Consider the following 16,250-nt stretch of genomic DNA (forward strand, 5'->3'; position numbering starts at 1 on the left):
AAACAGCTTGACATAAAACTTTTGTTTTTGATGCTGATGCCTAGTCGCCGCTGCAGGTTTTATATGTAGAAGCCTGCGAGATAGACGGTGAACGCATCTCCGTTGTTGACGAAAGCACTGAAATTAAGCGTTGAGTTCACGGCGTATAAAACCCGACGAGTTTAGCGTCGTATTTCCACCGACCACTGCCGCATTGGCTGTGAAGCACATACGTTTTACGCCATGACTCTATTTTCGGCCTCAAGGCACGCTCCGAAATGACGTCGTACTGCCTGATCTGCAAGCAAAAGACCAAAGCTATCGCAGACCATATGATACTTTCACTAGGTGGAGATATGAGCTCTGGCGAATCTTCATGGTATGTGGGGCAAGCAAATACATGAGTGTAGGAGGATTTCAGGCGACATCGCGGTTAGCCTCGGGAAGTTGCCGGGGTTGTCTTAGGGCATGTACCCTATAGAGAGACAACTACCACCTCACAACTACTATGAGAGAGCAGAGAACGAGGCTCGATATCAGGATTTGACGCCTTTGGCTGCCCAAAGCGAGGCAAGGCTCCTATCATCCGGGTGGACGTCAAATAATAGAGGACTGATTGGCGTACTTTTGCATCCAAGATTTCCGCAACCGGCACAAAGTGAACGACGTAACCTCCACCTAGCGGCCTCTTGTAGCGAAAGCCTCGGCCGCCAGTGAGTGGCTAGGAAACACGCTTGATCGCAGATTGACCCGCAGGTGCCTGTCCGAATGTTAGAGCCTCGGTCATGAAGATAAGGTTGGGAGGATGAGCCCTCGCCCACCAAGGAGTCTTTCGGGCATGCCGTCACGTTGACGCGAATCAACAATTGAAAGCCACACCGGTATCCTAAGCTGCTGAATGCTGATCCCGGACTTGAGTATTTAGGAGTTCGTTGCAGCGAGGCTTGTACACCGGATATTGTAGAACGGTTCAATAAAATCTTATATGAGCGACTGTTTGGGCATTAATATTTCCTGGAGCTGTTACTTTTCCGCTTACGAAGAGCGAAGTTGCTGGGAACAACGTCGAGTGGGTTTGGTCGTTACAAGCCTTGCTGGTTGTTCTGAGAGGTTACCTCGTTTGCAGACACAAGGCTGGTAGATGCTATTTGTGACCGACCATGGCGTCTGCAGCGTACGTTGGAGGTCGCCAAAGCCACTCCTTGCCTTGTATGATATTTGAATGTGCCTGTGGAAATGCAGTGTAGGACAAGTCGTGCTATCAATAGCGTGTGGTCGCTTGTAACTTACTGCTTGGCTGACCAGTTCGACATCTCGGGCCAGTCGTATGTGCACAATCTTTCTGGAGGCTTCTATCACGTGGAGCTGTAAATTATACCACCTGATACTTGGTCTGGTCAAAGCTCGGTGAGGTACTCTTCAAGTTGCTGAAACAGTTCATGTGGTATCCAGATGTGACCGCAGGCACGCGACTCGATTCAGTCAGAGGCAATCGGTTTTGTCGTGTCCAAGGAAGAGGGGCTCTCCTCGGGGAGACGGAATACCCCTAGCCTGTGATGGTCGCTGAGTATGGCGGCCATGATATGCCGGAACACTTTTCTTCTGAAGTCACTCTAGGTATATGTCGTGTCCTTGTTCCTTGGCATGCGCCACCACCTTGGCTTTCTTGATAATAGTACTGTCGGCGTACGGGATCAAGTACCTCTTGGGGTGTAGACCCACCAGTTCAGTTAGCTGGATACCGTCGCATTCGTCATTAAATATTAACAAACAATCCATTTTTCAAAAATCATTTTTATGGGTGCTCCGTAGGGTTCATACATTAATTCAACGGGTTACCTCGTTGTGGTCATTGTTGAACATATCCATATATATTGCTCCCTTTTCTTCCACATCGGCTTTAGGGTGCACGTTTCCAGTTGTTCGAATAGTCACTGGGAAAGAACTGTTGAAAACAAAATTCTCTACACATGGGTTGATATTCTTAAAAAGGTGATAGAATCGATCAAAGTTCACGTGATTTTCATACCCGGTACCTTAAAGTTGCCCCTTTTTTGGATCAATCCTCGCGATGATATTCGTCAAGATTAGTTTTTATCCATAGAGGTAAAATCTCAAACAAAGGTCAATGTAAACATTCTTTATGGCGTGAAACTTCTAGCTCATATGTGCCCCCTTTTTCTCTCAAAGTCGGCTTGACAAATGGTTAAATCAAAAGTTTGCAACTTGGGGTTAACACATTGCAAAGTTTAGATAAACTATTTCCACACAGTACCAGTTTAATTTTGGCGGTATCCATACAGATTCTCAACTCTCAGTTTCTGATTGCTCTCAACGAACACATCCCGAAATAAAATAGCCAGGAATAATCCATTTCGACAGTTTTGTAGGGATGGACTGAAGTATCATTATTAGGATTTATTTAGTATTGTTCCTGTGGGATTTGTTATACGTACCATATATTTAGCTCCATATTTCTCGAAATCGTCTCATTTTCGATAAAATTTTGCAACTGCTGGAATATACCAATACATCAAAACGCTCAAAATGTCGTTGCAAATCAACATCCGTTAAATAAGAATTCAGTACAGATTGTTGTTAGAGTCTATCCACAATGTACCTTCATTTCAGGTACCCATAACAATCGCTTATTTCTCTGATTCCGTTCGACAAATTTCGTCAAGACTTCTTTCGTGGTCAACAGCATCGCTAGATATTAAAATCAATGAAGGGTCCATCTCAAAATTCTCTAAGGAGGGGACTCTATGGCTCAGATATATACGTAAGATACCATCCCCTTACAAGGGGCGGTACATGCCATATGTTTGGCTCCCTTTTTCTCGAAATCGGTTGACTTTTTTTATACAGCGCGTGCTTATATTGAAAAATATGGACTTAAAGGGTAATCGTTTTGTGTGCTTTATATTTGGTAACCATGTATTAAACTCTATACTTTACGAAATCGACTCGATTAACCGACTTTGAACTTTTCCAACTGTTGTAATAGACCCCTAACTAAGAAGCGTTAAAATAAAAGTTTTCTAAATAGGGGTTCAGATAGTACAAAATGCTCATATAAGCGATCAACTCTGTGTTGTATTTAAACCCTGGTATTGTTATATATATCTTTATAGTGTTCTTTACCTTTGTCAGTGATTGTAGGTAATGGTTATTTATAAATAGAATGTTTACATAGTTAACAAGGCCCTGAGTGGCCGAGTGGTCTAAAGCGCTCACCGTTCCGGATCACTGCCATCTAATCTCTGTCTGCGTGGGTTCGAGTCCAAGGCTCGGCTAGCGTGGATACATGGGAAGGCCTGCCAGTAGCTTCTCTTGGGTCGGTGGTTCTTCCCTGGGTTTTCCAGGATTTTACCTGCACCAGTTATACTGGCCGCCATGTATAGCCTATCTTGTGCTGAAAAATGGCATTAAACTATAGAAGAAGAAGAAGAAGAACAACAACAACAACATAATTAACATTTGTCCATGATTGTAAGTTTTACAACTTTGAGTTTGGAACATTCTAGGATCAGTCTTGTTTATAATTAGACTTAAATTTCCATTGAAATGATTCAAATCTAGGTCAAATAAAAATGTGTATAAACATAGATTTGATTCATTCATGTCCTATATCAGTCTTTTGGAACCCATGGTCAGAGTGTGCAGTTGTATTGTTTACAGGAGATATAATTCGAGAGTAATTAATCATTTTTAGTCTTAAATTATATTACAGAAATAAATAAAACAAACAATTAAATTAAAACCAACAAGCAATTGTTTCCTCTACAATACAATCAGTTGCAGTCACCGAACATTCTCATTACTAATTTTGGTGGTCTAACATACCCCTTGATACAAAATGTCATAGAACGATCCATGCCAAAGTCTTTTTAGGGGTGCACTGTAGGATTCATATCTAGATTTACGTGATAATCTTGATGTGGGCTTTATTATACCTACCGTATATTTAGTTAACTATTCCTTGAAATCGGAACAATGAATTGTCTTTGAACATTTGCTACTGTTGGAGCAACTCGCTTTCTTAAAACTGTTAATCAGGCACTAAATAAAAAATTCCTGTAGGAAAGAGTTCAGCAAGGAAAAACAGTTGTTAGAGTCGTTTCACATGCATTTCATATCCGGTACAGATAAGCTGTCCCTTCTTTGGCTCATTCCTCTCCACCAAATTCTTCCGTTTGTGGGTCGATATTATCGCAAGAGACGAGATGTCAATGTCAAAGTTCTTTAAGGAGGGAATGTTAAAGATTATATGTATACGTAAGATTTAATCCCTTTGCCACCTATGTTATAGCTCACCCTACCGTTGTATTTCTATGACCCATATCTCCAAACTGGCTCAGCGAATAGTTTCTAAACTTATGCTGCTATTGGAAGTGGTGTCAAGCTAGAAACCGTTTACAACACGTGGATATCCTCGCTCCCCTCCTATTTCTCAGATATCTCCTGACGAACTTCATCGATACTTCTTTTTGGGGTCTAACATATCCCAGAATATAATTTCCCATAAGAAGATCCATGTCAAAACGATGGGAAGATGGGCGGTTTGCATCCAATCGTGGGTTTGTGAATTTATCCTCCTTCTTTCTTTGTTATAACTTGCATGGATTTCCCCCTTTATTTATCAAAATTAGCTCTACGAATTCTGTAATTGTTCCTATGATTGGAGCAGATCCCAAACTAGAAAATTCCATAGGGTGGATGCAATCAAAATCGTTTAAGTAGGGATTCAATCGGTGCAAATTCTTGATAGAATAGGATCATAATGCACCTACTTTGCATAACGGGAACCAATTAAGACCTGGCTTTTATTATTTGTTATATCAGTTTACGTAGCTGTTTATAGGGTGAGATATCAGCAACTACTTAACATTAATATACAAAGCTTGTATACAAAAACATTTATAAGACCTGCCGCATATGTTCTACGTTATGTGTGTGTCTTCAGGTGTCTGTTCCACGGAGCATCACTGATTTGACGTTGCGTTGAATTGCTTTATAGTTAGTCACCATCATGTCCTGGAAACGCTTAAAATACATTAATTGGAATATCACAAGGGATTCCGTCCCACAGGCCCCTCTCGCTCCCCTTAAACGATACTAAACAATATTTTTGTATCTGCGCTTGATTATCATATTGGTTAGATAGGAACTATCTTGCAAACAGCCATCATGGTTCAGTTGATTTTATGGACAGACCGTCTTACATTAAGTAAGAAAAAATAAAACAAATAAAGACATGCATGTTCAGTTCTGTCCTACATATTTTTGGAAACGTATAAATTAATCGTCAATATATGATAAAGAAAACTTTTCAATATTTTTATAATTATATTAATTTCCAGTTGTAAATAAAATTATATACATATATTAAACTTCATATAAGTTAATAATGTGTACTAACAATTTAATAAAACAATAAATCCTGTTATCCAGAGGATGTCTTTAGTTGGTCCTCTGTGTAAATTTTGAGAAATCGTATTTATGGTTAATGTTTTTAAATGAAAATAAAGTTAGAAAACACATACGCTCAGTACTACTTCCACTGTATCATCAACGACAAAGTTCTTCCTTGTTTACTAGTCGTCAGAGGAGGTCTTCTCCGGCTTGTTTAGAAAAGAAGAAAGAGACGTAGAAAAGGATATCAGCATGCATTCATGAAGAAAAAATGATGCAGGGCAAAAGTTTTTGGGAAGTTCGTGCGAGTGTAATGAAATAGTTATAACGTGCGCCCCTTTGGCATCTGGGTAGTTTCAAGAATAATACACATAATTGTATATTGCAGTTTGCATTCCTTAAATATATCTATTCTAATTATATATATATATATATATATATATATATATATATATATATATATATATATATATATAGTTATGATATATGTTCAGTTAAAGTATACAATTATCTATGTAATATGCTAGGTTTTGGAATTTGAAAGCGTAAATTTGCCAGACTAATAAAGATACTGTAAACACGAGATAACATGCAAAATGAACATTTATTAAAACGGTTTAGAACAGTATTGTTACGAATATTCAACTGTGTATATCAAAACTTCAACATGATTTTTCTTACGGCAGTATTTTTGGTAGGAACATTTTCAAGTGATATGAAGAACACGAATTTCTTCTATCAAAACTCAAATATTGAAAATTATCAAAACAAATTAATTTAGATGTAACAAGTGTTAATGACATGTAAAAGTATAAAATACATGGCTGGAAAGATTATGTAACAAATCAGGACAGAATGAGTCTTGCCCTGATTAGTCTTGAATGTCGAAAGTTGATCATTGTGTTTGAGGGATATACTTTTTGCGGCATAAATAAAGCACATATACATGATAAACACTGTACATTGTAATTCTCAGATTTATTTTACATAAAATAGAATGCAAATAATGTGAGCGCTTCTAAGGTGTAAATATAGCTTTCGCCTAAATTTGGCAGTGAAGACAGTACATGTGATATTTTAGTTTAGGATTCCAGCTCTTCCAATCCCACTATCAAACTGTCACCTGAAAATACAGAAAATTTGTTTTCCTTCGTGAGATTTCCTAAAAATTAGAAACACTTTGTCAATCCTAATTTACACTGAGACGTATTCTCGAAAGGTTGATTTAATCACGCGATACTACTACTACTACTACTAAAAATAATAATGATGATGATGATGATGATGATGATAATAAGAAGAAGAAGAAGAAGAAGAAAAAGAAAAAGAAGAAAATTCAGTCGACTGCAACCTATTATCATCATCAGGTTATATTTTTTCTTACATTTTCAAAGGTATATGATATTCTGTTCCTGTTTACATCGCATCTTAAATGTAACTTTTTGACCGAAATGTTCCAAATAAACATCACCTTGAACTTGTACATTACACAGCACAAGTTTGTCAGATCATTGATGATAAAGCATTTTTTGAAATATAAAGAAAGCAGAATTAAAGTACAATGTATACAAAAATGATAATTGATTAATATCAGTATTACAATATTGATTTGTAGCGATCTGTGCAATATTGATTTGTAATAATAAGTACAATATTGATTTGGAATGAGCTCGTCTATGTTGTGTTGAAAAATCTGAATCTGACTCGACACTTTCGGTGTCTCGTTTCAGTTTATCAACGCAACATAAACTCGAACAATAAATCCACAATGAAATAGATTGAGGACACCGTTTAATAATAACGTGTATATAAATGCTTCTAACGAGTCTAAACCATGCCCACGTTTGAATACAATCGATTCACACCAATCTGTCAAATTTTCCAAAATTTCCGCTTTAGCCCTAAAGTATCCCTTCAAGGAAAGCTTGGTTAATTCACGATCACCAATTTGTCTCGTGCACAGCAACATGATATGACAATAGAACCATGAGGGATGGCTTTCAGTTTTGCGTGTATGTAATCTATAATGCAGAGCGGCAGACATATCATTTAGTTGTCCAGCTAAAACGGATTTATGTATTTGTTTCAAGTTTTGAAAGTCGAAGAATATTTTTAGATCCATTCTTCACGTTCATTGTTATCTTCGAAAACAGAAAGGTGAATGTTGGGATTTAGTGCCATGTTTTTTCGTAAAACAAAGAATGTGCGTTGGAACACAACCACGCCATAAGCTCACATTCTAACGAATAAACAATTACCTTTAAATCCATACCTAGAATGATTAAATCTAACTCTTGTATCTCGACCAAAATTAGAGGGGAAACGAATTTTCTACTAACAGAGAGTATTAGTCGAAAGGGGCCATAACTCCTTCTATTTCACATAGCAATGCAAAAACTCTTCATTTTCAAATGACTATGCACAAAGTCATCATATTCAACACGACTATGGAAAAGGTCCTCACATTCAACATAACTATGTAAAATGTTTAATAGAGAAGAAACATGATGTGGTCATACGATGGTGGGATGGGGGGTCGAAGGTTAGGATAGAAGTAAGGGTAATTTTTAAATTCAAAACAAAGTCGGGGTGACGATAGGGTATAGTTGTTTTTAACATGCTAGAATTGTGAAATCTACTTTGATAATCTATTAGTCAGGATGTGTATCGGATACAACTATATGGCATATAATAATGACGTTCAATAATCATAACGGTTCGACAACTGGAATACCGGGTGGGTGAAAGAGCAATGTTTACCTAGGTTAAGACCCGAACAATGTCTTTGCAAGCGGACAATAAAGACACCCAAATAGTGATCCGCGTTGATCCGCGTAGACAACATATTGTTATGTATATCTTTATTATGTGTGCTAATTTTCGTGTTTATAGAATGAAAATATCATTAACTAGATTACATATTAAATAGCTAATACCTTATAGTTGTTGATTTGTACTCTAGGATGAGGTCATTTCGCTTCAGTAACTACATTATAGTTTCAGGTTAGGATAAACATTTGATTTTCGCCTTTTGACCTTGGAGGCTGTATAAGAAATCTTGATGACGAATTGAATGAGATCCTACTAGGAAAATGCAAACTGATTAGCTAGCTGTTAAAGCACTTAAACTTGTTGAAAAATTTCACTTCATGATGGTTATTTGAGACTGCGTCTTAGCTTTTCATATAATGGGTAACCGACTGAAAATATTTCGTATTCCTAGCATAAACATCAGCCTTACAAGAGACATACAGTTGTGATAATTTGAGTGGATTTATTTCGTTTTAATCTCGGTTATTTAATTTATTTTTTAGTCTCAGTTATTCATTGGAATCCCAGATTGCTCATACATTTTGATTTAGTAATTATTTTCTAATTACTGTGAATTCATTTAAAGACATTTTCAATTACATCATTCTGATACTTCAAGACTGTTAGCACATTTAGATAAAGATTTTATCATACTTTTCAGTAATAAGCAATCCGCACCCGTTTAAATCCAGCTTGTTAATCAGCAGACTTGCATCCCATCAAGCCTAAATTTGGAATTTGTTGGTTTCCTACAAATACACATATCTAAGTACCTGAACTAGTCTTTCATAAACAAAATTGACGAAAGTCTGACAGGCTAATTTAATTTCATACCAAACAATAGTTTTTAATTCTATTCGAGCTCATAATTTAGAATTCAAACGCAGTACTTATCATTGAGTTATATACCTGAGGGCATCTGGCAAATAGTACAAGTTTAAACGACTGATTAAATTCAACGAAACACGCATGGATTCTACTTTCAACAACACATGACCCCAGAAGTTAAATGTAGCGATTCGCATTTTATTTAGAAATTTACCCTGTGCAAAATGCAAAACACGGGAGTGGTACCTTAAGGGTCCCTAATCTTTGAAATTGGGCTTCCCCCTGTACATTAATCAGGCTTTTATTGATTAAAAGGTATACAAAAATACTTAATTTAGGAGAGAGAGTTTTCTTCTTGAAGCCCATGATATTCACATAGTAGATCTGTGAATTTTGCGGAATGTAGGTATTCTTGCACCGAAAAAATCCAAAGTAAAATGCTTTCCTGAGATTAATGAAAATGCTTGGATTGGACATGATATGACAAACCTTCGATGAAAGATTTATCGCCAGATAATATATTTGCAAGAACAATAATTTATTAAATATATGGGAGTAATAAATGACAATGCTTTCGTATTTAAAATATGATGAGTATGACGTTTCAGATCATCTTTTGCTAATCTGATTTCATCCTATCTCATTTCACGCTGTTTGGCCATTGACACATTGACGGATGATTAGGAAAATATTCCATAACAGTATACATAAGCTGAGAGAGAGAGAGAGAGAGAGAGAGAGAGAGAGAAAGAGGTGTATTACTTGGAAACAAGTCACTGACGAACTTGGGTTCGAAATAAGGTGATCGTATTATATTACTTGTTGACAGTTTGTCCCAGAAATAAAGATAATGTAAAATTAATGCTCCTTTATTTATTTTCTTATCATCTCGAGTGATAATCTCCAAGATAATCTCGTGTTTCGTGCTCGGGCGTATTTTGTGTCATATCGAGCAACGAATTTAAAAAAGCCCAACACATTTCAGCATTTTGCTCCGTCTTCATACCAACGTTGCCAAAAAATTCAGAAAATACATAACATTTTCACTTCCTTGTTGGTGATAACTGAAGTTCTGCCTTTTTAACAAGAAGGATATATCATGAGGTGCAGGTTGCTATTGGCAATGGGTAAACATTTATCACACACTCCCTACAGAAGTATGCATGTCTATTATCACGTAGGAAAAACATACAGGCTATGTATTGTTTGTATTTCACAGCATATGGATAATTGCTACCATCACCACTACTACTACTATGATAAGTAGTAACACTTGGTGAGAACTGACGTAGTTGTAGTAGCAGTAGTAGCAATTGTCTCTTATCTTGTATACTGACAATAAAAAAATATGTATTACGCTACATAATGCACATTTGTACTTCGAGCTCGTGTGTTTAATAATTGTATACTTACTGCCGACCACTCCGGTGGCATAAGTGGTTAGAGCGTCGGGCCTCGGGTGCGGGAAGTCGCTGGTTCGAACTCTGGCCAGGTCAAACAAAAGATTATAAAAATGGTACTAGCTTGGCGCTCCGCATTAAGAGGTTATTAGGTCTCGTCGGACTGGTGTCAGGATGCTGTGACTGGGTGTTACACGCGTTTTTTTTTTATAATAGCGTCAATCCGGTCCACGCATTAAAATTAAACTAAAAAAAATAGTGGATAAGACAATAAAATCAAATAAATACAAGGACATTGCAATGACCACATACTTTGTAAAAAAAGGAAAGGGTTGGTGAATTTTGGGGTAAAGGTTATTTTTGTTATAACCGACCATCTAAGTTTTCCCCAAGCGACTCGCTACTTCAATAAACACTGCCATATGAGAGGGTCCTTCTGAATTCTGAGAGATACTCGTAAAAATCCAGCGACAGCACGATACAGAAAACAACACCACAGATACATAATTACCAGAACTAAACTAAAAACCACGATAATAACGCAATACATCCTTTTCATGTGCTGAATTTAATCGAGCTAAAGGTACCAGGATGATGGAATATGAAAGAGGATAAGTAGTTCCAACGGCAAAGAAACGTGCGAAAAACACCTAAATGCCGGACCATGCAGGATATTGATCTAATCAAATCTAAGGCCTGCTTATACAGTAATATGTACCATTTATGACTTATGATACAATTCTTAGTTTATTCATTACACTATTAGGAATTTCGTTTTATAATTTTTGTAGGAAATAAAATATTTAATTTGCATTGATATCACAATTATATGCAGATAAGTAACTAAAATCAGAATAAGCGCTTGTCCAGACCGCTTCTGGCGTAATTGCAAGCTGTGGCTTTTAGTTAATTCCACCGCATTAAAAGTCATGGTCCGCGATTAACTGTGAAATATATCCATGCATAGAAACATTTTACGAACATGCTTGCTGTGCCTGTACACCAGTTGGGGGAAATATTTTATCCACACATAATGATACCTCACCACTAAGCCATCCGTGTTGCTTAGCAATAGTTAATCAGCATTGTATCATGCGCTCCTCGCCATGGATAGTCGAATCTGAGGCAAGACTTTGTTCCAGTAAAGGAGTTAACAGCATTGTCAGGAATGAGTTGCCGATTCCTAGACGCATATTCGAGAGACGCATCACAGTGTCATTGCTTGGTTTGTATATGTTTGGAACGATTGCCCAGTAATCTTGAAAATCACGGCTGCGCTTGTGATTCTGAATTATTCAAGGAGCATGCACAAAGACTTATCGGCAATAGCACGTGAGATACGAAAATGGTGTCGTTCATCAGCGACCAAGCGTGCGATTTCAGCCTGTGTGGCCAATGGGGGAATCTTAGTAAAGACACTGTGTTGACATTGCACGAAGCTTTCACGGTAACCGGCCTTTATAAGCTCCAGAATGATACCGCTGCTTCTGTTATAATAGATGGTAGTTTTACATCGATGATCAAACATGTACGAAAGATTTAAATAATTAAGATCTCAGAAAAGCTTATTACGAAGCAAGATCCATACATGTCAATGAGGTGATTTTGCAAGTGACTGGTTGGCATTATTTCCAGCCTTAAGGCCACATTTCGAGTTTGATTTCGATTAAACTCCAAATGCAGCGGTAGTAGTTCAGTTGTTAGCCTGTCGGACTCGCACCCAGACGCGGGCGAGTTCAAATCCCGTCGTCTGATCACCTTCGTGTAGGATTCCTTGGTATTTCCTTGAACAAGGATCTTTACTTGCCTCGGCACGAAAGGACCTCCTTGTACTTGCATACGGTAAAATACCAAACCACTCCAAACCAAGCAAACTTAAATATTGTCTTATATCATCAATTTATCGGACGTATTCCATAATGAGCTGGTTCCGTGCACATGAACGAGGCTATCATATGAGGCGTCGTAGGGGACAAAAGCTTGTCCAATGAGAAAGTTGCTGTTGAAATTTCGATGTCATACGTCGAGCAATCCAATATCACGTGTTGGATCAAATTGCATGTCCTTAAAGTTCCATTCTATTGATCGAAATTTTAGGTTTTATATGTTGAATTATACAGTGGTGATTTAAAGTTCTATTTCCTATGTCGACGTTGTACAGCGGTGGTTGAAATTTCAATATATGTCGAGAATCCCTAATTCACGCGTTGTATGCAACTATTTATGGTAAATGTTCCATTTCATGTAGCGAATATTTAGATTTCATCTATTGAATTTCACAGCAACGAGAAGCAGCCTCCTTGTTTAAAGATAAGGCGGTCCGTTTACGAGAGCGACCTCTAGCAAAGAAATTCAGAGTAATTCACGACTTGTGCATGATAACTTTCAAACTGTAAATGCATGAAATATAATGGTGTTTCATAATTTAATACACGAATGATGTATCTTAATACTCTATATTATTTTGAATTATTAAAGTGGACAGTGTGCAATGTTACTTTTAACATAAACACATCATTTCAGCATATAAAAATAGCAATTCTAGCAAGCACAATACAATGTTCAATCACAGCTGTGTAATTCAACAGATACAATATAGAAACTCAACATATGAAATGGAATTTTCAGCACAATCAATGTGATTCAACATGTTAAATTGAAACTCTCGACATATGACATTATAATTTCAACAACCGCCGTGTATTTAAGAAGATACAATCTAAAATCTCGACATTGGACATTATATTTTTAACCAGAGCTGTATAATTCAACAAATAAAATCTAAATACTTAACATATGAAACGGAACTTTCAAAATAAACTCTTTCAACCAATATGTAAATTAGAATTCTCGACGTATGAGATTGAAATTTCAACCAACGCTGTATAATTCAAATGACACAATCTAAAACCTCAACATATAAACCTTTAGGACAAGCATTTTTGATGCAGCACGTGAAATTCGAATTCTGGACACATGACACTAGAATTTCAACGGCAACGGTCTGATTGGACCAGCTTTTGTCCCTTACGGCGCCTCATAGTATCATGCATCTACTTTACAGGGCTTGTTTCCACTCTACTTCTTCACATAGAAAGTGCTTAGCAAATTTATAAGTGGGTTGATCCAAATAAGAAAATTTCATTTTAACTTTTTAATCTTCTGGTTTTTAACACTATATAAAACATTTGTCATTAGCGTTTTGGATGACTGTTTGAGGGTGTTAATAATAATTTCTCAGTAGGGCCATTTAAGATCCGGACAATACATTTCTACATAGCAGAATAATGTAATTATAACCTTGAACTTGGTTATGGATCGGAACTCGGTAATTATTTGAGGGCATGTCTTATGCAACTCCTAGCTAGAACTAGTTTAAACATGTTTTTGGTAATACCTCTGGGAACCAAAGGGTGTCTTACATAGCCATCAGCAAAAAAAAAAAAAAAACAAAAAAAAAAAACCCATAATGCAAGACATGTATCATTGATAAATGTGTGCGGTCTTAAATTTCACATTTTGAATTAAATTTTATTTATTGATCTACATGCACATAAAACTACGTGAGCTTAAAACATTATCTTTTTTCTTAAGTATCGAGTTTCAAGCTACAACCCAGGTCAAGTATGAGCGAGCTAACTGAATATACACTTGGAATGGTGGACGACAAGCTCATCTGCTTCAAACTTGCATCATAGATAAATGTGTGCGGTCTTAAATTTCACATTTAGAATTAAATTTTATTTATTGATCTACATGCACATAAAACTACGTGAGCTTAAAACATTATCTTTTTTCTTAAGTATCGAGTTTCAAGCTGCAACCCAGGTCAAGTATGAGCGAGCTAACTTAATATACACTTGGAATGGTGGACGACAAGCTCATCTGTTTCAAACTTGCATAATAGATAAATGTGTGCGGTCTTAAATTTCACATTTAGAATTAAATTTTATTTATTGATCTCCATGCACATAAAACTATATTAGCTTACAACAGTATCTTTTTTTAAAGTATCGTGTTTCAAGCTACAACCCAGGCTAGGTACGAGCGAGCTAACTCAATATACACTTTGAATGACGCACGACAGACTCGTCTGCTTCAAACGTCCAGGGACGAAATACTTATCTGGGTCAACCTTTCAGATCGCCGTTATTTTTCAAATTTTCTGGTACACTTATCTTCTCTGTTTATCTGTCGACTTATGTAGCGTCAGTTTTAAAATCTTTAAATTGGCTTTGGTTAAATGATTGGACTTGGGTAAATCTTGTAGATATACAAAATTTATTGAAATACATACTTGTGAATCTCATATTGTGTTTTTATGGGATGGTGTGATTTGAATTATAAAGAAGGAGGGAGAGATTAAACTAGTACATGCCCAGACAGAACTAGGAACAAGAAGAAGACGATACAACTGGGCTTAGATGACAGCGCTAACGTGCATTGAAAATAAACATTGCCAACACAACAACAATTACGAAGTAAACTAAAAACTCTGACAAAACTGCAGGAGGAGTGGTACGGTCACAACTGAACATAGTATTTGCAAGGAGAAATATGAGCAACACAATTGCGCAATCTACACAATCAAACTTACTGAGTCATATCGGTGCTAAATGGGATCAGGAAATATCCAATATACATAGCAGCAACACTGAGCCACTCACACCGTGTCCTACAATCACTGGCAACTGACCATTCAAAAAACATAAAATATGGTTATCTAGGCACGGTATATATTGAAACTAATAGAACACCAAAGCAAAACAGTCGAATTTGTATGCATCCAATACTACATTAGCAAACTGGGTAATTAGAAAGTTGATGCAGAAGAAGTAACGTACTAAAGAAGGCTGGAAAATCATTTGTGCGGCCATCATCGTCGCCCCGGCGCCATTTGCACTTAGTAAGCCACTGTGCAGAAGCGAAATGCAACCTGAACGAAACTACATATACATATGTAGCATACAGCGTTTCAGAACTATTCAGTATTATCTGAAATAAAATTAATCAAAAGTGGCAGGGTTTACGGTACACATCGAACAAAGGTAGAAAACTATATAGAACACCAAAATAAAGTAAATAGGAACACAAAATCACCGACCGTAAAAACCCATACGACACTACTATATAAAAAGGATTAGATCAGGACAAATATTTCTGGCAGGATGCACATTTTTAAAAAAAAAAAGAAACCCCTAAAAAAGCGCACTGCCCACACTGCTTGCACCGGAAACTGTCGAACATGTGTCAAAGAAAATTCCCACGGTTGCAGCCAATTAGGAATTAGAATCTTGCACATGAATTTCTTATTCGTATTTGGACCTACCATATTCACGTAAAGCGGTAAAGCTGAAAACCTAATTGAGATGCTGCTGACTGATCGAACTCGAATACTGTAACCTCGAAGCCCAGATTAAGATCACAAAAATCAAAAAGCTACATCGTCGAGGATATTTTCTTTTTTTTTTCCTACGTTGACACCGGATATATTTCATCGTTTGGTACAAAAAAACGTGATACTTTTAACGAGTGGCGAAGCAAAGAGTGGCTAACTAGATCCTCTTTTGGTACCACAATATATCCGCTATTAACGTAGGAACATAAAGAGAGACGTCTGGTTGATTTTCTTTATCAAAGATTAATTTATATGTCTGAAATGTACGACAGTTACTTTTATTTACTGCAGCCCACAAAGCACTCACTTTTTTATTTGCTGCAGGTACAACTTTTGTAGGCACGCACAATAAAGCGTCGCATAGCTTGATGAGAAATTGTATATTTTCAGATGTGAAAATGAACGGCTATATTTTTCAC

At 36.9% G+C, this 16,250-nt stretch overlaps 1 protein-coding gene across 1 annotated transcript in view; it reads right to left on the bottom strand.

Moving 5' to 3' along the window:
- Positions 1 to 16,250, bottom strand: part of LOC149798037 (uncharacterized) — a 120,986-nt gene that overhangs the window by 71,113 nt on the left and 33,623 nt on the right. The window contains exons 3-5 of the mRNA XM_089963127.1: positions 10,447 to 10,679; positions 3,940 to 6,517; positions 3,217 to 3,394 (exon numbers count right to left, since the gene is read on the bottom strand). The gene's annotated coding sequence lies outside the window, so the exon portion shown is untranslated. The remainder of the gene's footprint in view (positions 1 to 3,216; positions 3,395 to 3,939; positions 6,518 to 10,446; positions 10,680 to 16,250) is intronic.

This window comes from Sinohyriopsis cumingii, chromosome 6, assembly GCF_028554795.1.
Source record: "Sinohyriopsis cumingii isolate HCF-2022 chromosome 6, ASM2855479v2, whole genome shotgun sequence".
Lineage (NCBI taxonomy): Eukaryota > Metazoa > Mollusca > Bivalvia > Unionida > Unionidae > Sinohyriopsis > Sinohyriopsis cumingii.